The sequence below is a fragment of the Condylura cristata genome, unplaced genomic scaffold (genome assembly GCF_000260355.1).
Source record: "Condylura cristata isolate star-nosed mole 26May11 unplaced genomic scaffold, ConCri1.0 scaffold00006, whole genome shotgun sequence".
Taxonomy (NCBI): Eukaryota; Metazoa; Chordata; class Mammalia; order Eulipotyphla; family Talpidae; genus Condylura; species Condylura cristata.
The window spans coordinates 13365179-13388666 of record NW_004567107.1 but is presented as its reverse complement, the minus strand read 5'-3'; the positions used below and the strand labels follow the sequence as shown (position 1 = coordinate 13388666).

Genomic DNA, 23488 nt, shown 5'->3' with positions numbered 1-23488 from the left:
GACAGACTGGTAAGAATTAGTAACTGGAGTGCTTCTAAAAGAGAGCGTGATAGGCTTCTCTGCAGGTCAGGACTAGCTCTCCAATCAAGGACCACTTGCATGGAGAGCTAAGACGATAGCTAATTCAATTTCAGTCACTATGTGGCATAATGACCTTCATACTCACTCCCCATATCTATAAAAAAACAATGGCATAAAACAAAAATTTGCTATCCTCATGAATTCTGTGGACTGAGCAAAGGAGTGATGACCTGTCTTTGCTCTGTCTTGGGCATCAGTTGAGCAGAAGTATAAGCTAGGGATCACTTGATAGCTGGGGATTGGGAAACTCTGAACATAGCTTCACTCATCTGTCTTGCATTTGATGCTGGTTGTCAGCCAGGACCTCAAATGGGCTGTCAGGCACACTGCCTGCACATGGCCCTTCCATGTGCTCTCTCCACAGGGGCTGGTTTGGGCTTCCTCACAGCATGGCAGCTGGATGCCAAGAGTAAATTGCTTAGAAGAGAACTGTGTAGAAGCTAGGGAACTTGCCTTATGACCTAACCTCAGAAATTACATATGTCATTCTGTCAGAGTGACAAGTCCACTCACATTTATGGGGCGAGAACATAGAACCACTATGTGATCAGAGGACTATCAAAATTACCTTGTGAGAGGGATTTGGGGAACAGAAGAGATCTCTTCAGCCATCTTTTTTAAGTGCAAAATGCCTAAATATATAGCAAAACAGTGTTCTTTATAGACATTCAAATTTGAAAAACAAGCAACAAAAAACCAGTACTTGATTTAACAACCACTCATCTGCTGGAACTGCCTGAAGGGATGAGAGATTCTGTATCTCTAATCTCCAGAAAGTCTGAGGAGCAAATGCCAAGTCCACGTATATATATAACCCATTTTTGAGACCAGCATCCAAAATTCTTTGCCTTTTCATTCATGATAAGAGGACAGAAAGGATAAATTCTTCTAACTAATCATAGCTCCTGAAAGTAACAGTCAAATTTTAAAAAAAAAGATCCATGTGGACAAACACTTTGAAAGTAATCTCAAACTTTATTAGATCAAAAGGCTTAAAAGAATTACCATAGATATAAACTCTTCAAATCACTCATCAACTATATTCTCCTCTTCCATGTGCCCCTTTAATAATGGGGTTATTACACCTCTCATAGTGTCTGTTCACCTTTCAGTGTATTGATTTCCTGCTTATTTATGTGTGCTCTTCATTGGGATGTAAGCTCTCTGAAAAAACAGAACAGTTTTTATAAACTATTGTATTCTCAACGTCTAATTATTCCACTGCTTTGAACATAGTAGTGTTCCATAAATATTTTCTGACTAAATGTGCAAGATTTTCTGTGTTAGACATTTGAAATCATGATGATTTATGTTATCTCTTGCTGACACTTTTTTTTTGGCCCCAGTTCTTCTACTCATGACTACTGTCTACCCAGTAAGAACTTTCCCATTAGAGCCATTCAAGCCATCTCTCAAAGTCCCAAGGGAAGCAATAACTTCTAGAATGGGTGTAGGAAATACACAAAATAATCCCGGAACATTTTGTAGTGCCAAAAAGTAAGGAAGTGCTGAAAAAATAAGCAAACAAACAAATAAATTCCACAATGTTGAAAGTATATGTGAAAGGGCATAGGAGTCAATGGCTAAAGCTGGAAGAAGTTGAGCAACAAAATAAATCAAGTGTATAAATTAAATATTCTTGAGTCCATTCTGATGTAAATAAATGATTGAATAAATAAATAAATGAGGGAAAAGAGACACATCTCCTATGCAGATTTTTGAATAATTTATGTAAATTACTCTGCCCTCAAAAGGTGGGATATAACTACTATGCCCTAAGTGTGGGCTGTACAGAATGACTTTTTCCCAGAGTATAGAAAGAGGATAAACAAAGACAGGCTTCCTACTTGAGAAAACAAAATGGCACCACAGCCAGGTGATCAATGTCAGTGTCAATAGTGATGTCATATTGAGAGCCTGTGTCTTAACAGAGTCATGGAAAAAATGAAAATGGCACTTTATTTCTGTGGTTTGCCTCCCTTGAATTTACAAATCCAGTCTAATCAGAAGGAAAAAAACCTCAGACCACACCCAATTGAGGGATGTTCTATATAATGCCTGACCAGGTATTTTATATAATGCTCCTCAACACTATCATGTCATCAAAAACAAGGAAAATCTAAGAACATGTCATAGCAAAGAGTAGTCTAAAGGAACATGAAAACTAAATGTAATGTAGTATCCTGACCACTCAGGGTCCCACACCCTGGAACCTAAGGAAAAAATAGACATTAGGTAAAATCTGTGGAAATCTGACTGACATATGAACTCTCTTAATAATTATATAGCAATATTGATGATTAATTATAACACATGTACATATTAATGTAAGATGTTACCAATAGGAAAAACTGTATTGGGGTACATGGAAGCCCTATACTATCTTTCTAGTTTTTCTATAAATCAGAACTATTCTAAACTTAAAATTTTGTTTTAAAATTTTCCAAGGAAACAGATTTTAAAACCCTGAGTTTCCCAATTGAAAACAGAACCAACATAAACCACCAACATAGCAAAGTCAGTAAGTAAAAAACTCAATCTTCCAACTGCTGAAGCACCGGCAAACTTCACTTTCTGATTTTCATCTTGCTCACTGAATGAATTGCAGCAGGGGAGTACAGGAGGCGGGCATGAAATTGTCTAAAAACTTTTGCCTTAAGGTCTGGTGCCAAAGATCGTCTGAAGTCTGGAGCAAAAACAGTTTCAATCTATGTAAATATCAGGAAATTAAATTCCATATGTTGCCAGATGCTTTCAGCTGCCACAGCTGTGCACAAACAGTAAGCAGACAATTTGGATTGCCAAGCAGAAGTGTCCTTCTTTGCATAGGAGAGGGCTATAGCTGCCAGGTGGAGGTCAAGGTGCTATGTATGAGAGACTTGATTCCAGCAATATGACAAGTTAAATCGCTGGTTAGTTCAGATTCTATGCAAGGTTCAAGAGTGGGAAGAACTTGTTATGAATGTCATTGTCTTCAGAACCAGGAGAGCCTTTGAAATGTGTTATTTGTTCTAGAAACTATATTTAAAATGCATATATTTGATGAAGACAAGGATGACAGGGAGATTTCCACTGAAGTCATGGATATCATAGGAGAAAAGATCATCAGACATAAAAAGCAAAAGATCTTATGAATGTGCTTATATTATGAATAAAATTGATCACATGGGATAGGTTTTAAGCTTTCAACAGGTGTCCCACCCCTTCCAATTCTGGTCCATTTGGTCTAAATGCTTTTTAAATCATAAAGTAGCATGAAACCTCGAAGTAACTGATATATCAAAAATGAGTGGTAGGGGAAAACATTAGGAATGAGATGTAAGGAGTATGTTATAAAATGTGTAGGTCTAGCCCTCTTGGAGGCCAGTATCTAAAAAACAACAGCACTTTTGGAAGGAACACCCAGATTCTAGCTTGAGTTTCTACACTAGATTTCTAAGCACACTATGTCTTGAATGTAAAGCATAAAACAGAACTTTGACACTGGCATTTAAATCCCTGGGTTTGAATCCCACTTTTGCACCTTATTAACTCTGTCACAGTAACTTCACCTCTTAGTACAACAGTTTCTTCATCTACCACATCATTCAGGTGTTGTGAAGAAAATTCAATCAATGAATGCTTTGAAAGAATTACCCCATGTTTGGCACTTTCCAAATTAAAAGAGTTTGGAACCCCAGATTTCAGCAATCTGTAACCCAAGATTGGGGTGGTTCTGTGGATTTAGTATGGATTAATAGAATGAGAAGCTTAAGTCAGTTACATTTCCAAAATTAATACCCCAGGTTAGTCTAGTAGGATGTCTGATTATTTATGCATTCAGAGCATTGAGTGCAGTCATATTTAGAATGTTGACTTTAATTCAGAACTCCTCTTTTTAAAAAGTCCTGAAGAAGACTTGAATAATTTCAAAAAAATTCTGAAAGTCATGTGGCAAGGGAAAGTTACTAGAGAAATCCTTAACCAGAAAGGACAGATGATTCATGAGGTACATGATAGATCTCTTCAAATATTGGGTTGTCAGAAAAGTGATGACGTGTTTTTTCTATGTTTTTCAAGCAAAAATGCGTCATGACTTTTCCAACAACCCAATATTTAGAAAATACCTACATAGATAATTACAAAATCCACTGAGTGGCAATTTGAGTGACAGATCTAGAGTCAACACAAAAATTCACCTAGTGCCATTTTCTCTCACTTTGGAATATTTAAAATCTCTCTTCCCTCTTCGCTTTCTCAGCATATATCCTTATTTGCTTTTCCAAGGAGAAAGTGGGACAAATCTTGAGATAACTTTCACATACTCCTATCCTCACATTTACCTTTCTCATTTCATTTGCACCAATAACCTGTATTCTGACCCAAATCTTAGATATTTTCAGGTCTCTTAGCCACGATCAAGTCCTGTACCTCCTCAATATACTTTATGCCCACACCCCCTCATCTAGTCAGACACTTCTTGGGAAATGCTCCCTCCCTTTTCCTGCATCATTGGATTTCTCACTTTTCAGTTTTTTTTTCCTTTAAACATGCAAAATTGTTATTTTTCCCATTTAAAAAAAAAAAAACTTTGTCCTTTTTCCATCTGTCAGCTATTGCATTTTCCTCTTTCCCTATATGAAAGAAACTTGAGCTTCTAATTTCTTTCCTCCATTTCCCTCTTAAACTTACTCAGTTAAATTTTTACCCATTCCAGTGCACCAAATCCATGCTTATCAATATGGTTGATGATTACTATGTAGCCGACTCCATTGGTCAACTTTCAGGCCCCATCTTGCTTAGCTTAGCAGCAGCAGCATCTGATAGTACTGATCTCTTTTCTCTTTGAAACCCTTCAGTGGTCCACCAGGAAATTCCATTTACTGAGTTTTCTTCATTCCTTTCTGGACACTCAGTCTCCTTTGAAGATTCTTCTTAGCCTCTTTCATTTCCAAGCATTGATTGCCTAGGGTTGATATCTGCAGTGGCCGCTCTTTATCTATCCTCACTCACTGGTTAAGCTTGTGTCATTTCTGTGATAACTCCCAGACTTTGAGAAGCCTGATGGCATAGCTCCTGAAAGCTAGATTTTTATAATCAAATGTTAATGCAACCTATGAACTTGTACTATTATATTTACATTACTATGCCAAACTTGCCATAGTCATAACACAATTTTCTGCATTTTAGATAATGAAAAATGCATGTAGTTCATGGAAATCTTTTTTTCCTAAGTTTAAAACCCTTAAAACCTGGTAAGCTTGTGAGCTAGTACTCTCTCTTATTCTCACTTTTGCTTTCTCTCTATCCTTCAATCTCCTTGACTCTACCTTTAGAGATAGACTGAGATCACTTCTCACAACTTCCTCTGCTTTCTCCTTGTTCTAAGCTTCTGTGTCCTTTCACCTGAGTTATTCTAATAACTCATCTGTTTCAGTTGTTTCCACCCTTATTCCTTTTAAAATGTCCTCAACATGGGAGCTAAATTAGTCTTTTTAAACAAGAATCATACAACGAGACTCTTTACTCAGAACCTTCCAACAGTGAACTCTCCAAGAGCGAAAGTAAATGCCTAGACCATGGCCAACAGTGCTCTCAGTGTATCCTCATCACCACTGCCCCCCTTTTTAAAAAATTTTATTTGTTTATGCATACAGAACTGGGATACAGGCCAGAGGTGCAGGGGCAGTGAGAAGATTCACCAGAGATAGAGTGGGGAGCAGAACAGGCAGACTGACAAAGTGCACTACTGAGAGGGACAGTGGGAAAGGTCTGTCTCTCAATGTGTATCACCTCTGGAGCTGGGGATCAAACTCATATTGAAGTGGCTGTGGCTTACTTGCAGAGCTGCACTTTAACTCACTGTGCCACCAGGCAGAGCCCACCACTGCCCCTTTGAACACCTGCCCTACTGCTTGTCTTTTTCTCTCTCCACATCAGTCACATTAGCATCCTCAACATATCAAGCATCCTTTCATTTTTTAGGATAGTTTTTATTGTTCCATCTACTTTGACACTCTTCCTCCAAGGAGTTTCATCACTCATCCCCTCCAGGTATTAAGACAGTGGCATCATCTCAACTTGACTCTTTCTGGCCATTTATCCCCTACCTCCAATAATTCCTGTCCACCTTTCCTATTTTACTTTGTTATCTTTATCTTTTTTACATTACCATTAATACAGTATGTGCTGTATTTGGATTTTCCTCTTGAACATAAGTGTCAAGTGGGTAACAGACTTTGTTGTTCAAGGAGCCATTCTCAGCATCAACAACAATCCCTGAGTTAAAGTTTGTATTCAGCAATTATCTAATGAGTGGCTAAAAGGGTGAGTAGATAAGCTGTTTTATTTTTAGGTAGATTGTAAATTTTCTATGATCCAGCATACATCTTTCAAGTATGCTGAAGATAAGACTACTACGTAGACTAGATTATTTCCCAATTGATGATTATATACGTAAGTTACAACTAAAGAGGTTTGAAGGTGTGTCTATAACTATATGATACTGACGATCATAGAGAGTAAAGCAACAGGGCATGATGTTTACCTCTTGATGTAACTAAGAAATCATAAGGTGACCTAACTTCATTTTATGTGCGAACCACTAGTGTTCCAGAAGTTATAAGCTTTCTAATAACAACTTATGTGTCTTATAACTTATGTCACATAGCTTATAAATGACAGCAAAGAAAAATAATGGAAATAACTCTTATTTAAGCCTACATATATGTAAAATCTAGATCTCTACAAATGTTGGAGATAATCTTACCTCTTTTCCTATGGTTGAAATTTAAGTACAAAAATACTTTTTTTAAGGAAGTATTTCTCATATTAGCTACATTTTTAAAACTATACAAGTTATTTTTAAAGTATTGCTTTTAAACAAGAAGTATATTTAAACATAAGATGCTTGACTTGAAGGGAAAACTATTTAGAATTAATTTCTTTGAGAGCAATTCATCCCCACTTAAAAACAGATTTTCATGTATGTTACAGCTCTATACAAAAACATCATAAAGTGATACAAATTTTACAATTGCACCACTTTAAAATTGCAAATTGTTTAAATTTTACAATGATTGATACTCTCATAAAATGAGTATTCAAAAATTTTTGTTGCTGTTGTTAAATATTGAGAGCAAAATAACTGAAGTAGAAAGAGCCAAATAAACACGCCACTCATGGAGAAAGGGTTACTTTCACAGAACCAATATTTTTCCCCACCTCATCTCCATTTCATGTCAATCAAAACATCTCACTGGCATTTTTTGTTAAGAAAAATGCTACATGCTTGTGCATATGCACCAGTTACTTTATGTACGTTAAAGTGATGGTTGAAGATGATAATGAAAAACTATATTGTAGTAGTTAGGATGTGGCAGAAGCAAATTGCAGTTTTCTAATTGAGAGTATATTTTGGTCTGGATTTGTAACAGAGTGCTGGAGTCAAGCAGCCAGTTCCCTTTCTAGTAGAAAACTCCTGTCTACTGCCCAAATACATCCATTGTGTCTCCATCCTCCATTTCCAGCTGTACAGGTGTGTCTATTTGGTCAATTGGCTGCCTATCAAAGTCAAATCTGATCCACCTCATTGATGAGCCCTGTGTTTTGTTTTAGTTTTCATTAGGTCACTAAATGATGTGTGTGCCCTAATCTTAAAATGCGCCATAGAACTACCTTGACCCACTCCCTTCAAATGAATGTGATCATTGTTGTCAGTCTTGGTTTCTTCCCTCGGCTTTTCATTGGCACAGCAAGCACAGGAGCGTCGCCAGCTGCTGCTTTACAAGAGGTACCAGGCCCACACCGAATGAGCACACAAGTCCAAAGCATTAATTTAGCTTGGTGTTTCCCAAAGAAGAGAAAACATGGGTCAGAACATTATTTCAACCATAAGTTATTTTATATGGAAACAGACAGGGCATTTGAAAAATGGTCTGCCTCAGCTAAAAGGTAAGAACTAGTTCTCCCATGCAGTGCCTTTTACCAAGGGTTATAGATTTGATCACAGGAAGGTGAGGTAATGAGGCCCAAGGTGGTCATGATTCAGCAGCTGAACCACAAACAGAACTTTAAACACTCCTAAATCGGAGAGCAGAGTGTTCACTTTCTTCTGTGCTGACAAGGGAGTGACCTGTGGTTTGGTTCATAAAAATCTTGTCCCTTTGGACCTTGGTAAAAGCACACACAGCTGCTGAACTCTCTGGGTCACTAAACTCAGACAGAGACAGGAAGAAGAGCTCCATCCCCATACTGTGGTGGCCTTACATTAGGTACAAAATATAGTTCGCTGAGGTGTCACTTCCTAGAGAAAACTCAATATGCCCCACGTCAGAGATGGTCACATCCTGGGTGTTGCCCCCTAAGTCTTTTTAAGATTCTGCCCAGCCACCTGGTCTCCACTCCCACTCTCATGGTCTGCTGGCAGCATCACCAGGCAGGCAGACATAGCCCAATGAAAACTAAGAACCTTGTCTCAATCTAAACTGTCCATGCTGAGACTACATCTTACCCTGCTCCCTTTCTCTTTACTTTGTTTTTAACCCAGATGGAAAATTCTCTCAAAAAGTGAAACATCATGGGCTCTGACATCATTCTGAAAGTGTGTGGGTCAAAGCATAGGAATTGTGATGCATTTGCTTCCAGAAAATGGGGAGGGACCAGGGGTGTGTATATGAATCACTCAACACAAGGTGAAAATATTGGTGGAAAAATCCAGCCACCTGATGACTCTGAGATTTATTTAAATATAGTATCCATGACCCATGTTTCCAGGGAATTTAAAACAGTGGTTTCCATTGACCACACAATCCAAATTCAAAAGAATCACATACTTAAGTGTTCTTTTATGGACATGACACTGGAATAGGAGGAAAAAGGAGGGGCTAAAATAGTTCAGAGTGATATGTAAATAGCTAAGGCATGCTGGCTCTGGGTGTGTGTGTGTGTGTGTGTGTGTGCATGCAAAAGCTTGTTGGCCTCTAGGGGAATACAGAATACTTAAGGCCTGCCAAGGTATATGGTTTCTTTTACATTACTCTATCACATTGGGAAATCTCTTGGTCTCCCCTAGCATCCAAGACACAAAGAGCTTAAGACTAAAGTTTGCCAACAAAAACTACCGTTTCCAATCTCACTCCTGTGGGGCCCAGCTCCACACCACTTGTCAAAGTAGCTTCCTGCACCCATTGCTTACTAAATGTCCTTGGTCTTTGTACTATGCTTGACTCACTGTTTTAGAAGCCAGAAGATTCTAGCTGGGGGCTTTATGTTGATGCAGGAGGGGGAAAGGGCACTACAAAAAAACTAAGTTTCCTAAATGATTGAACTTTCAGTCTACCATGGTCACAAAACCTGGGATTCTTCAGCTATTCTGTGCAATTTTGGAGTTTTATAAAAACATCTCTTGGCTCTGCTACAATGTTATTTTATTGGTTATGGGAGATTTGAAATGACACATGTTCCCAATTTTCTCTTCTCCCCCTTCTTTGATGAATATCCTAATGCTATTTACCTTTTTGTATTTACCCTTCATACGCCATATTGGATTCATGAGATTTCTAGTATTCTGGGCTCAATATTTTAAAACCCAGTTCTTTTATCAAACAGACTGCATGCTGCGTTTTATATTTGGATTTTTAGAAGCAATTATGGTAAGAAAGGTATAGTTTATCTCTGGGGGGGTGGGGATGTCTGCCTATCTATCTACAAATCTCTAGCCTATATCTTTCCTCTCCTCTGTTCAACATTTTCTAGAAAGTTGATCCTCAATATCTTTAATCTTACTTTTACTACAACTTAATTATATGTAAAGCTTAATTCATTTACTCATTGAGCCCCTTTTATGAGTTTAATTTTTATTTTCTTTTCCTATGGTTCTTCTGCCTTGAAAAATTTTATCTGTCAAACTCACTGCATTTAATAAATATAAATAATTTCACCCTGGGATATAATTCATATTGCTACATGAATCAATGTGATTCTAATCTAGAGTATGTGAATGTGACTTTCTAGTTAGTTTTGGTGACCTGAGCGATAATTAGTGTATTTTGCCATGAGATCTGCTTCCAACAATGAAAGTAGTTGGTAATGCCAATATAACTCTTAATTCCTCAATGACAGCAGTTTTCCCAGTATGTCTCAGTATGTCTCAGACATCTTGCAATGTCTAGGCATTCAGTTATATAACAGGAAAGTTGTAAGCAGCTCAATTCAAATCATGTTTAAAGAGTCTTTGTATCATTTCAATTCTAAAGTTTCCACTATGTTCTTTTTTATCAGTTTTCCTGTCTACTAGCCAGCTCTACCTTGGATTCCCACAGAAACTTCTCACTCAGCATGTCTGAAACTTAGCTCACTTGCTTTCCCCTTCTGTTCTCTACACCAGCAGAATGATAGAACCATCCACAAAACATATAATTGAAACATGTATTCTTGGTATACTGTTACTACCATCCCCAAGGTCCTAGGAAGCATCCCTCTTTTATGATCTTTGCTTCTGGCAATCTGCAAAACACTTGATATGAAGGATTAGACAGCATCCTTTTGCTGCATGATAGAAAAGAAGTGAGAGAAGAATATAGATTACTTTAATGGATGGTAAGCTGAAAGAAGTAGATGGCATAAAAGAAACTGAGGCCCTCCCTGGTGGCGCAGCGGGTTAAAGCACTGCACTGAGAAGCTAAAGCCACTTCCGCATGAGTTCGATTCCCGCCTGCCCCGGAGGTGACCACATGGTGTGGCAGACCTCTCCTGACCCGCCCGCTGCTCCCCTCAGCAGTGTACTTCGTCGATCTACCTGTTCTGCTCCCCACTCTGTCTCTGTGAAACCTCTCACCACCCCGAGCCTCTGGCCTGTACCCCCGTTCTGTATGCATAAATAAATAAATCTTTAAAAAAAAAAAAGAAAAAAAAGAAACCGATATGGTTGATAAAGTTGACTTTCTAAACAAAGCCAAGAGGTACTGAGAAAGACATTGGAAGTCAATGGTTTTACATAATTGAATGCAGGTTGCTCTGGCATGGGCAAGATGAGTAACATCTTACATTGCTGTGACAGTTGGGAAGACTGGTTCTTGGTCACAAATGTCACTATTATAGTAAAGGCTGTTGTGATGGTTTGTTTTTGTTTTGTTTTTTATTTATTGACAAATCAGTAATTTTGAGATTAGGTCACATTGAAGTTCATCTAACTGATTCCCCAGCAGATGTTTATTAATATTTCAATAAAATACCCTTCACGTGATTTTTTTAAAGAATTATTTATTAATGCATACAAGAACTGGGGTACAGACCAGAGTGTTTGGAAGGATTCACCAGAGACAGAGTGGGGAACATAATAGGCAGATGTACTTAAATATACTGTTGAAGGGAGCAGGGGGTGGGTCAGGAGAGGTCTGCCACACCATGTGGATCACCTCCCTGACCGGGGATCAAACTCATGCTGCAGTGGCTTCAGATAAGCTTCACAGTGCTGCTCTTTATCCCGCCTTGTCACCAGGGAGGGCCCTCCACATGATTTTCTAATGCCTGTTTGAATACTTGCTATAATGAGAATTGAGCTCCAACTCTGTTGAAACAGAGTACAGGGTAGACCATTAAATGTATGTTCAGATGGTATGAGACCTTGGTCATCAGAACCAGCCACTTCAATCTATCTCTCTAGCTGTTCTTCATAATTAGATTAGAAATGAACCCTAGGTTACCAGGAGACTATTTGAAAAGTTGAGAGAAAGGATGGCTCGTTCTCAGCAGCACAGCTGACACCAAGCAGGTGTATAGTAAACACTAGTCCCTTGCCTTGTATGATGCTCTCACTTTCATAAAAGACCTGTGAAAAATTCACCCTTGCACAACTTTTCCACTTTCATATGTGGCTAGTAGCTATAAAGTTTGCCATCTTGCTTATTAAATCTAACTTAACACTCCCCACCCCCAAGAGATGTATCATCAAATGATTTTGGCATGTGAAATAAAACACTGCAAATGTTATTGCTATGATTATTCAGCTGCCAGGATATTTTATAACAATATTCAGATGATGGGTTACATAGGAAGCTCTGGGATAAATAAAATGAGTTTTTTGCAAACTTGTAAATGTTTCATTTAACCTTGTTCTTAAGGGAGAGAGAAGAAAGCCTTCACCTTTCTCCCTCTCAAAAGAATGAACGTTTAGATACTCTGCCAGATTTTGCATTTAGCAACATAGTAAGTATTCTTTGTTTCTATATTTTATATTTTATAAAATATATTTCTTCATAGCCTCTGGGCACATCCACAAATATAAGAGACGATAAGTATATTATTTTTATCATCTCTTGTCTTTCCTCTACTATCATATTAGTTTTGTAAAGAGGAGAGTTGGAATTATGTTCTTCAATGTATGATAGCTCATCACCTGATCAGGGCTTTGCCTAAATACTTGCTTGAGAATCATTTAACAAAGAGATAGTTCCTGTTAAACAGGCTGACATTCTTCTTCTTCTTCTTCTTCTTCTTCTTCTTCTTCTTATTTTTTTTTAGGATTTATTTATTTGTGCATACAGAACTGGGGTAGAGCTGTGCCAGAGAAGCAGGGGTAGCGAGAGGACTTACCAGAGACAGAGTAGGGAGCAGAACAGGCAGATTGATGAAGTACACTGCTGAGGGGATCAGCGGGCGGGTCAGGAGAGGTCTGCTGCACCATGTGGTCACCTCACAGGCAGGTGAGGACCGAACTCTTGCAGAAGTAGCTTTAGCTTCTTAGTGCTGTGCTTTAGCTACTGCGCCACCAGGTAGGGCCCAGGCTGACATTCTTAAATGGTGTAGGCAATTTAACAAAGCAGCTTCTTTCAAAGCATATTTTATATAGGACAGTAAGGACAGGTGTTCAGACACATATATGGACTGCTCATCACAGAATTTTTGTGGGAGAATAAAACAAGAGCAAGACAATGTAAAAGAGCAACATAAATATTGGTACGTTCATAATTGGATCTCATAGCTAATCTGTAAAATCAATAGTAGCCATCTAATAGGATGAGGTAGACATATTCAGTGACCTGGAAGAACCGAAAAAGGCAATTTTCATCATGGAAAAGTATTTATGTAATGACATACCACATTATTTATCTTGAGATGGTGGGATTTGGCCAGCTTTTCTTCCTTTCTTTTATTGATTCTTTGTTGATAAGGTTTACCTTTATTTTTTAACCATATACAGTGTTGTAAGCCAATGTTACCTTAATGAAACATTTATATTAAAACAATCATTGTATGCGATATTAATTCGAGAAAGGTTTCCCATCAGAAGTATGTCCTGTATTTTTAATTTGTCACAAGGATAGCTTTGTCAATTGTTATTGTCCCATTCTATTTTCCCTCCCCCAAAAAACCACATCTCAGAAACTTCTGAATATTTAGCTATCAACAGTGAGTTGTGTAGGCCATACTTTATATAGTTTCCTTTGGAAAAATGCAGTTTGAACACATGTCAGAGAATGGCCTGAATTGCTTTGTCTAAAAAAGTGCTCAAATTCTTTTTGTCTCTCTTCCCCAAACCACTCCCACTCATTAAAATGACATTGGCATAAAATCCACTTTGCTTCTAAGGAAGAAAGGAAATTAGTTATTCTTTGACAGAAAAAAAATGATAATGTATCATAAAAACTGTCTTAAATCTGTTTTCAGTCATCAGAATATACAGAAAAATATATTTGGGCAAATCATTTTTGCACTGGGGCAGAACTAAAAGGTGATCCTTATGGTGCTGATATTAATTTAGCAAACTTTGAATGATGAGGATTGTGGGGCACATAGGGACAAACATTTTTCAACTTTGTCTTAGATAAAATTTTAGAATAGCCTGATGGACACAGATTTATAGACAAGTAATCTGGCACAAAATTGGAGTGAAAAGTCCAGCAACATAAGCATGCAAAGTTTACAAAAAGCAGACCAAGAAGGTATGCCATCTCCTGGAAGCTCAAAAAAAATTGGCCATAGGAGTGGGCCTCAAAGGATGAGCTCAGCAAGTGATTGTGAAGACTGAAAAAACAACAATGTGACTACATTCACAATGTTATATTTATTTATCTTGAATTAATATAATTTTATATTCATTGACTATCAAGTCCCCATGTCTTCTTCCTCCCACCCCAGCAGACACTGGAAACCATCATTCTCCCCACTATTTCAATTAATCTCCCCACTATTTCTCTATTTTAGCTCCTTACATGAATGGAATCATACAGGGTGTGTCTTTCCATAATTGGTTTATCACTTAACATAATGTCCTCCAGGTTCCTCCATGATTTGTACATGGTAGGATTTCTTCCTTTTTCAGAACTGTATAATACCTCACCATATGTTTACACCACATTTTCTTTATCCATTCATCTAATACTGATGTAAGTTGTTGCTGTGCATGACTATTAGGTTAGCTGAGATTTAACTGCGATTTTTTTTTTAAGATTTATTTATTTATGCATACAGAACTGGGGTACAGGCCAGAGGTGCAGGGGCAGTGAGAGAATTCACCAGAGACAGAATGGGGAGCAGAACAGGCAGATTGATGTAGTACACTGCTGAGGTGAGCAGTGGGCAGGTCAGGAGAGGTCTGCCGCGCCATGTGTATCACCTCTGGGTCAGGGATCGAACTCATGCTGTGGCTTTAGCTTCTTAGTGCTGTGCTTTAACTCGCTGTACCACCAGGGAGGACCCTAATTGTAATTCTTTTGATATATACCCAGAAGTGGGATTGTGAAATCATAGGATAGTTCTATTTTTAATATTTTCAGGAACTACCAAAACATATCCCTTAGAATATACATGATATTGCATTCCCACCAACAATGCATAGGGGTTCTTATTTCTCCATATGCTCACCAACACTTATCACCTTTGGGTTTGTACTTGATGATAGCTGTCCTAACATGTGTGAGATGATACTTTTGTGGTTTTCATTTGCATTTCCCTGATAATTAGTGATATTGAGTATCTACTTATATACATTTGTATTTTGGATAATAACCCCTCATTGGATATGGGTGTGTAGAAATATTGGGTATTTTCTGCAGTGTCATAGGCCACCAGTTTACTGTGCTGATTGGTTACTGTGCTGATTGTTGCAGCAGCTGTTTAGTGAGGTAGCCCCATGCATCTACATATTCTTTGTTTGCTCGTGATCTTGGTATCATCTCCAAAAAATCAGTGTTTAGACCAATATCATGAAGCTTTTTCTCCATGTATTTGTCTGGGATAACCATGCTTTACACAAATGTAACATGATAGATTTGCTCCCTCTCCCAGATAGGTCATTGATGCAAATGCAGCAATTAAGCTGTGGAGGCCTCTGTTTGCACACCTGAAAATGGAGGCCGCTCTGGGGCCTATGTTTCAGTGTGATCAATAGGATTTTATGATATGCTGTGTGAAAAACTGCCATGGAAGCTGTGAAATATTACCCTAGCAGTGAAACCATATACTGATACAAAACTAAATTGTTTGTTTTGTTGAAAGAGAAACAGTGTGTCTTGAGGATGCTGTTAATTGCTGTTAATGAGATTAAATTCATAACAGTTTTTCCATAGCAAATCAAATCCTTCATCAACATCCAGTAGCCCCCCACTCAGTCATGTCCTATTACGCCATTCTTCAGTGCTCACTGTCATTCCGTCCATTACTGGATGTTTCTTGTTTATTCCTTGGATGGTTTGTTTCCCTTCATTATGATGTGGCTTCCACATGAGTGGTGACCCTGTCTGTCATGTTCAGTGAAGTATCCTGAGTCCCTGAAAGGCCATGGTCACAGAGTAGGCACTTCATTTGTGATTATAAATCTGATGCATGAATAAATAGACTTGGATTGTCAAGGCACTAAGAAAATCTAAAGGATGAAGTTCTTATTTTTATTTTCCAAATCGATTCAGAGATGTTGAGTAACTTGCCCAAGGAGTTAGAAACACCATCTAACTCCAGATCCCCTGTCTTCTTTACCACTCAGTATGCTGTTAGGGCTGTCATAACAAAGTACCACAGACTAAGTGGCCTCAAACACAAGCATTAATTTTCTCACAGAGCTGGAGTCCGGAAGTCCGAGATCAAGGTGCTGACAGGGTGTTTCTTCTGAGACCTCTCTCTTTGGTAATCCTCTCCCTGTGTGTTCACAAGTTCTTCTCTCTGTAACTGTGTCTGCTTCCTCTTTGTACAAGGATGCCAGTCATTTAACGTTAGATCTACCCTAATCACCTCATGTTAGCTTAATTACTACTGAATAGATTTATCTCCAAATGTAATCACATTCTGAGATGATGGAAATGGAATCTTCAGTATATGAAATGGAGGGAAACACAGTTCAGTCCATACCAGGTGCTGCTTGAAATAGCTCGGTCTGGTCTTGGTCTGTCACTGATAAACCTTACATGCTGATGCTGGATCATTCAGGATGCTGGAATACAACAGGATGAAGTGTGGAAGTCTGTGGGTGAACAGACCCTACTAGGACTGCAAGCTGGGATCAGATCTTCATTTTTATAGTGGTACTTGGGAGCCCTCTCAGTCCTCTCTCCATTTAATCTTCTGATGAATTTCCAAGCCATGGGGATGCAGCACCATCACTAGATAGACGAGCTTTAAGTTTAGTGAGGAAAACAGGAAAGAAGAGATCATTGCAATAGGACATGGCACCAAAGAGTACTGGCGAAAGGGCAGGAGGGAACCAGGCAACTTCCCAGTAGGAGTGACCCACATAAATGAAGGCACAGAAGACTCTGGAGTAAACTGGTGAATCCCGGAGCATTCAAAGCAGGTGCCTGTGACAAGAAGACACAGCCGTATGTGGGAAGGGGTGAGAAGGAGAACAAGGTTAGAGTGGCTATGTCTTTACTGGCCTTTTGAGACTGACAATTTCCACTCTCTGGTTTTGGATCTCTCTGAGACTATTTCTAAATATACAGCCCTTTTCAACTCTATCCATCCTCCTATCACTCACTGTTCACCTCAAATTCACTCTGCAATCACAACTCTCCTCACTCAGTTCCCAGTTCAGTCCTCTTATACCATCAATGAAGACACTTTTGTTCCCAAGAACAGAAAACCAATTTGAAGTTGCTTATACAAAAGGAGAGGTGCTTGCTTGTCTTTGGTGTAACCAAAAAGGACAGAGGTTGAACTGGAAAAACTAGAAGAATGGTTTCTCCATGACACCAATGTGGCTTTCAGAATCAAATATTCCCAAGAAAAGAAAGAGAGAGCTTACTTTCTAGTTTCAGTTGGGGGAAAATGTCAGCATCAAAAACCATGGCTGGCTCTACATAAGATGTCATTCTGGACTAGATGCTATTGAGGGAGCAAAGGTGGAAGTTGAGAAAAGGAAAATAGTTGCAGAGTTGCTCAAAGGAGGGAGGAAGACTGTGGAAAGGGGCAGTTGTCAGCTGTGAAACTATCCTAATTTATGTCACAGCACTACCCCTTCCTTCTCCAGCCCAAAGCTTTCTCCTCTCTTCCCCTTTCTTACAATATGTCTTCTATCCTATTGACTAAAAACCCTGGATACAATCACGAACATAGACCTTGAGATCAGGCCTGTACATAGTTACTACTCTGGAAAGCTGGGAGAACAATGAATCCAGGATACAGAAAACAGATGTAGAAACCCTTGCATGTTTTAATACCTTGGTCATACAAGGCCTGTGATTCATTTCAGAATCCTTACTGAATGAAAATCCTAATGAGTAGGAATAACTGACATTGTGACTATGATACATTAAGAGAAGACTGCTAGAATGGTGGGTGAGGACGGGGGAGGGGGCATTACCTGGAGCTAGGCAAGGACAAGAAAAGACAGGAGGAAACCACTACAAAAGCAGAACCACTGGGTTCCATGGATGGGCAAGTCAGTGAGCTATACCCCTCAGTAAAGGTCTGAAAGTATCTCTGGAGGACCCTGAGGCCTCCATTCTTCCCTCCTCAAAGAACATTCAGTGTGGCGATGGCAAACTTTCTCTGAGTGCAGAGTTGTTGCTGGCATGGATGGCCACCCCCATCATGGTAGGTAATGAAAGGCAGGGATGCCTTCTCTGGAGAGCAGCACGAGGTCAGCCTGCCCACACTTGAGTTCACACCAGGTCCTTGGAGTCAGGTGGGCATGTGTAGATATTTTTAAACTACAAGGCTCAGTGTCATCAAAAGAACAGCTGAGCCTTTCTTCCAGTTTCCAGAGGACACACGTCAGCGTACAGGTTTGAGTGAGGAGTATGTTCCCTTGGCCTTCATCCCAGGCCCCTCCGTGCCTCTACCAGAGGTAGGGATGCGTGGGAGGACACAGCTCATTGTGGCAAACCTCAGCTCCCCGGCATGTCTAGCTCTGGCAACCACCAAAGGTTAAAATAATTTTAATAAAATCTTAATGAACAGCTCAAAGCCTCAGAGTTATTCCTAGGTCAGTGGAGTTTAAGGTCAAATTCTGGAATCAGTCCATTTTGTTAGAGCCATTTACTGTTAAGGTTCATGTCAGCCACTCACTCATGAAGCATTTACAAAGCACCCATGTTAATATTTATAGTATGTAGAATAGTGTCCACCATGTGCCCAGAACTGTGCTGGGCAGTTTGCAGATGTGATTTCATTTATCTTTCAAAACTGTCCGATGAAGTTACTCTCATTATCATCCCTATTTTACAGATGAGCAAACTATGGCTTTGGGAAGTGAAGCAACTTCCCATGATGACCCAGAGCAAAAATGGCAGTGAGGAAGCACAACCCGGGTCTGTCCAACTGCAGTCTCTGTGTTTTCATTGCTCTATAGTATGGAGCCCTTTCCTGTGAGCCAGGCACTCTGCTCATTCAGGGCACCCAGAGTTAAATAAAAATCACATTTTTGTCCTCAAATTGCTCACAGCCTCCTAGGATAGACGAGTGAATGATTAGAAAAGAGTAATATATGAATACCTTTGGAAGATAAAGCTCAAGAAGTGAGAACACTGAGGAGAGGCAATTAACACAATGCAGGGGGTCAGAGAAGGTTTCTTGGCAGGGGTGATGATGAGTGGAGTTATGAAGGATGAGTAAGACTGAGCTGTTTGGACAAAGCAAGAATGGTGTGATCAAGACACAAGGAATGGAGAATCTGGTTTTTCAGGGAACTCCAAGCAATGCAGTAGTTTGAATTTACATTAATTAAGCGACGGGAAGCGAGCTTGAGAGTTTATTTGTGGCTTTCTCGAAGCTGCATTGTCAGAAGCTCGAGGGCAGCACCTTGGGCAATGCTTGGCAGCAGAGCTAGGGCTGCACCCAAGTATGGGCTGGCAGTCAAGGGTGCTCATGTCCTCTGGCATCTGTGGACACCTGGTCTGTGTGAGAGCTGACAAACGTGGCCAGCGCTCACTCACAACCCACCTGTTTTCCATCTTCTCACTTGCACCTTCAAGGGCCCAGTGAGTCTCCTGTAGGTCCCTACAAAGTTATTCAAGCAAGGAAACTGAAAAAAATACCCTGAAGTTTGGTTTGCTGTGGTCGCAGCTGATTAAAACCACATTTGACAGAGTGTAAGGTGGAAAATACCCTGGTATTTGAAGGCAGCATGTCAGAGGGGAGGTGAACGATTAGGTGCCTTTGTCTGTACTGGATATCCCGTGCTGATCCAGACGCTGGCCGGCTGGAATTCTTTCCGAATCCAGGAAGACAAGGAAAGATCTTCCTGAGTCAGAAGAAGACTCGACCTGAGCCCCTCCTGGTGCTGCTGGGACACTGAGCTCCTCTCATCCCTGGAGCATGGGCTCTCCTCCAACTCCTAGCAATAAGCCAAAGTCTCCTGCTTTGCCTCCAACAGGGAAACAAAATAAAGTAAGTCACTCTGTGGAAAGAATGGGGCTGATGTGATTGATGTGTGAGAAGATCCAAGGAACTGTGTCATGCATAGGTGGACAAAGGCTTGCGGAAAACAACAAGGAAGTTTGCAGGTTTCAGAACAGCTCTTGGGAGATGTCTGTGGAGGTAGGTCAGAGGCTAGGCAATAACATTTCTGGCTTTTTTAGAGATTTATTTATTTATGCATACAAATCTGGGGTACAGGCCAGAGGTGCAGGAGCAGTGAGAAGATTCACCAGAGACTGAGTGGGGAGCAGAACAGGCAGATCAACGAAGGACTCTGCTGAGGGGAGCTGCGGGTGGGTCAGGAGAGGTCTGCCGTGCCATGTGGATCACCTCCAGGGCCAGGGATCGAACTCACACTGCAGCAGCTTCAACTAGCTTGTAGTGCTGCATCCTAACCAGTTGTGCCACCAGGGAAGGCCCAGAGATAACATTTCAAAGGAAAAAAAATTGTCAGCGGTTGAGGGTTTTTTTTTTTACATATGTTGAGTGTCCTCTCAGAGCAATATTGGATATTGTGAGGTAAATCATACTAACTCCTTTATGCACGAGGAACTGATCTCAGTCTACCCCTACATACATGTAGGTATGAAATGGTTCTGGTGAGTTCTGAATTCAGGTCTATTAGACTCCCAACCTCTTATTCTTGAACTCACTACATAAGCAAGGAAACTATTTTTGTGGTTGGTTAATCAGACATAGATGCAATCCTTTGAGAAGTTCAATTTTAATGCTGTAATGCTGTTGCAATTGTGGAATCAGCATTTTACTGTACTTACTATAAATGAAGAACTAATTGCCATATAGAACAGGTCAAAAGGAAATCCAGTCACTCTCCACAAAGACACTTTACCCCCCAAACAGTGAAAACCAGCTCAGAAAGAAAAAGTAGGACATGGAGCAGGGAGGTGAGGGGGTTTTTAAATCAACCTGAATTTAAATAATAACTTCCCATTTTTAAGTCGGGTGATCTGGACCATGTTATCATTTTTTTCTCTCTCAGTTCAGTTGTTGTATCTGTACAGTGGAGATAACATTTCTTACCTCACAAGTTGATCACTAAAATTAAGTAGAATCATTTTATCCCAAAGAAATGTTTAGTACAGATCCTGGCATACAGCAGGTACTCAATAAATGTCGGTGGTTGGGTGGACTAAAGGCTGGGTCTGTTGTGCTACTATTATTGTTATTGTTTTTACTGCTACTGTTGTCACTGCTTCTGGAGCCTTTTGCCTCTAATAAAGAAATTCCCTTGATTACGTCTAATGGAAAGTGAATGTCTCTTTCTTTCTTTGATTCTCCCCTCCCCCACACCCCTTGGCTTTTTTCCACGGAAACAGAAGGAGACCGTCAGAGAAGAAATACACACACATGCACACAAATGCTTGACAGCCAAAACGGGGGGATGCATTTGCCAGAAATCTACAACTTGACGCCAGGGGCAAACATGTGACTTTATTTTCCCCCCACTAGGATGGACTTGTGCTGTAACAGCAAAAACTGATCTTCTGTTTGTGGGAAATTATACACAGTTCCCTCTTGTCTGTGCTGCAGCAAATTCAAGTCCAAATCCTTGCTCACAGATTCTGGCAAGTGCTTCCTGCTTTCTATCTGTTGATTGCTCCCCTCCCTCCTACGAATATGAATTCAGTCCTGAGCTTGTGCCAGGCCTGGGGCTTGCTGGGTGGAATGTAACAGGGCAGAGGCATACCTGCTCCCCACCTTTGTGAAGCCTTTATCCTTCTGAGGCAAGGGGAGGAGAGCCTACAGTCAAATGCTCACAGAAGAATGTGAGGGACTTGCATCCCTGAAGAGAGAGGGGAGTCAAAGTCAGTTCACCTATTATCATTTCTAATCATAAGAGTTGCAATATCCTAGCGAATTACGATGACAAAGTAGTCACTGAGCTAGAAAGAGCCTGAGGCTTGGGCTTGTGACCTGGGTCCACACCCAGCACCCTTGCTGATGGGAGGGCTCAGCCTCCCTCAGTGCCACGATTCTCATCTGCTAACTGAAACAGTCTTGGCAACGCCAAAAATAAGTAATGCCTCTGAGCCTGCTCTCACTGTCCACATCACTCTCCACACCCCGATGGCCTGCATGACTGGTGAGGTTAGTTTGAAATGCGGCTCCCTCAGAGATTGTCCTTCCCAGCCAGGCTGGATCCCCCTGTAGATAGCCCCAAACACCCTGAACACGCCTTCTCTGCACTCACTACCCTGAAAATAAAGTAGTTTCGTGTTGGTCATCCTCACCCAGCCTCATGAGGGCAAGCATCTGGCCGGCTTGCTAGTCAGCTCCGTGCTCGCAGCTTCAGACACCTGGTTGCATGCAAGAAAGGAAACTGAGGAAAGCCTCCAGCACAGAACAGGCATCCAGTAAATGCAGCTTGTGATTGTTGCATTGTTTGATGACGCATAATGTAGCATAATGAAGATCCTCCTCAATAATAGGAAAGATTAGCCTCATCTTAGAATTCAGATGATGCTCCCTGGTTCTCTCTCAGTTCCCAGCCTTGTCACCTTCTCAGAGGCAGACAGACTTCCTTCGTCTTTACTCTGCAGCTTGTCCCCTGCCCCACCTCTGCTTCCTGCACCAAGAGGACCGGCTGTCTGTTCCTGTACCCCAGGCGTGCCTTCACAGGCCATGTGTGCAATGGAGTCTGAGTCACCCAGACACCCCGTCAAGTGGGGTCGAGCTGGCCCCACACTTGCAGCTCCCAAATATTCAAACTTACCCACACTTCATTCTCCCCAAATGTCTGTGTCAATGATAAAGAAACACAGACCCATGGAGAGAAGTGGAATGCCTGGACCCAAGTCCCACTGCAGATCATTTAAATGGGGGCATCTCAAGCCAAACACCTTGGGCCAGACAAGCGTCTCAATGACTCCATTAGGGAAGGGCCCAGGGGCCAGAGCAGCCCGCTGGCTCATTGGTGGCAGGCAGCGATGTCGCCATGTACTCCATTTTAAAAAGAGAGAGAAATCTGGATTTTTATATTTTTATATGAATCTCACCACTTTTCAATGTTGGCATCGGATTCAAATTCTTTGCAAAGCCATTGCAGTCCAAACTAAATACTGTCGTGGGTCGAATTCAGCCCATGGGCCTTCAATTTATAAGCTAAGATTTAAACTCTCAAATCTTCCAAGCCGGGTTTGCATTGCCCTTCCCAGAGGGTGGACTCGCAGAGACAGGCAGCCCAGGGCTGGAGGCTCCTCCCCTTCCCCCGCAGCCCAGCAGAGGGAGGGAGAACATGGAGTGCGTGTGAACATCCTGACTTGGCAAGGGACAGACGTGTTGCACTCTCCTCTTGACTTTTTTTAAAGGGTACAAGTCCATGGAATTTAGAAGTCTGGAAGCGAGTGGGTTAGCACAACTCCCACCCTTTAAGGAAAGACAGACAGGACAAAGTCCCAGCCAGCGGTGCTCATTTATCAGCCCAGACCTCAGGGTGAGCAGCGCTGGGGTCTCCTGTGCAGGAGGGTGTCTCCACAGCACTGCACACAGCTCTCCCAGGTCCAGCATCATCTGCTTCTTCCCTGCCAGCACAACTGGCATCTCTTCAAGCGCTGGG

General features: G+C 40.7%; 1 pseudogene; it reads right to left on the bottom strand.

The window, feature by feature from the left end:
- Positions 1 to 7526: 7526 nt before the first annotated feature.
- On the bottom strand, positions 7527 to 9602 carry LOC101631185 (annotated as a pseudogene).
- Positions 9603 to 23488: the final 13886 nt, after the last annotated feature.